Raw genomic sequence first — 1,622 nt, 5'->3', positions numbered from 1 at the left:
TCACAAAGGTTCCTGCCATGAAGCTCAGACTGGTATTAGGAAAAAGGAGCCAGGAATCAAAAGCCTTTGAATTTCATTGTTCCCTAAGGGAAAAAGGAGGGAGCTGCTATCCCCTGCCAAATGGGCACTTAAGAGCCAGCTTAGTCTCCTCCATCTCCCACTGCCTCCTTTCATCCTTTCTTTCCAAGATAGGGTTGTAGACCCTGAAAAAAGTCAGGGAAGCAGCCCCTGTTAATGTCACAGCTGCTAAAGCTAGGAGAAGAGAAGCCTGTTAGAATCAGACCTAAATAACAAAGGTGGGGGGGCACAAGCTTAGGGAGGAGGGAAGCCGCTACCTGGCATTGCCAAGCTCTGGGCCCCTGGAGCCGCCTTCCTTGTCTAGCACTAACTAATATGGGCATCCTCAGAGCATCTCTGGCATCAGGTGGTCTTCCCCTCAGGCTAGGTTGGGTGGGGAGGAGCCAGGGCAGTGGAGTCTGGGGGGGGGTACCCCAGAGCATTTGAAATGCCAGGCATCCTCCCTATATCCCTCAAGTATCTCCTCTAAGCCCTGCCTGGGCCTGACCCAGCTTAGCCTGTGAGATGTACCAGCTTCACAGCACGGGGGTGGCACAGCTGCTGACAAGCTAATTAAGAACACAGGAGGAGGTTGGCTTTTCGGGCATGGGAAGAAATGATGGCAGGGGGAGAGAGATCAAATAGAGATACTCTTGTTGCATTGCCTAAAACTAGTCCCCCAGGTCTGCAGCTTCTGTGAGTTGATCTGACCCAGACAGACAATGAGAGCCCCCTCAAACTGATGGAGTTGAATAGAGATCATCATGTCCAGGTGTCTAGGTCTGGGAGTGCATGATGTGATGGCACAGGGCTGCCCTTCTTCAAGGAAGGGTGAGGTCTCCTCCTGCTTTAGCCATCCATTGCAATTGGGATCATTGTGTCAAACCTAACTCAAACTTACTTCTGTGGGGTCCACCTACCCTTTCTTGTGCTCCTAAGTGAGGAGAGACATCACTGCCCTCAGGAGGTTCTTTCACAGCTTAAAGACTGCTTTCAAATTTATACCCTGATCCTAGCCAGAGGCAGTCAGGTGTCTGGTAAGCAGATCCAGTCCTGGACCAGGAGTCAGGAAGAGTTGAATTCAAATTTGACCTCAGGCTCTTACTAGTTTATGTGACCCTGGGTGAGTCCTTTAAACCTCTGTTGATGAGAATAATAATAATAATAATAATAATAATGATAAACTTTTGAGTTGTGATATAATAGGTGTTTCCATTAAAATACTTGTTCCTTTCTCTTCTTTTCCCCACCTAGCATCCATGATCCTTCTTTAGACTAGGGAATCCCCATTTCCTTTACAAAAAATTTTAAAAAATATCATGACCTAGGCTAAGGGGCAGCTAGGTGGTACAGTGGATAGAGCACCGGCCCTAGAGCCAGGAGGACCTGAGTTCAAATCAGCCTCAGTCACTTAATAATTGTCCTTGGCAAGTCACTTCACCCCATTGTCTTGCCAAAAAAAGGGGGGGGGTGAGGGAACTTGTCCAACCCTTTTATTTTATAGATGAAAAAGATTGAGAGAGGAAATGATTTGTCCATGGTCACATAGGCAATAAGAGACAGAG

Source organism: Macrotis lagotis, chromosome 1 (genome assembly GCF_037893015.1).
Source record: "Macrotis lagotis isolate mMagLag1 chromosome 1, bilby.v1.9.chrom.fasta, whole genome shotgun sequence".
Taxonomy (NCBI): Eukaryota; Metazoa; Chordata; class Mammalia; order Peramelemorphia; family Peramelidae; genus Macrotis; species Macrotis lagotis.
The sequence above is the reverse complement of the archived record's forward strand: the minus strand, read 5'-3'. Positions refer to the sequence as shown.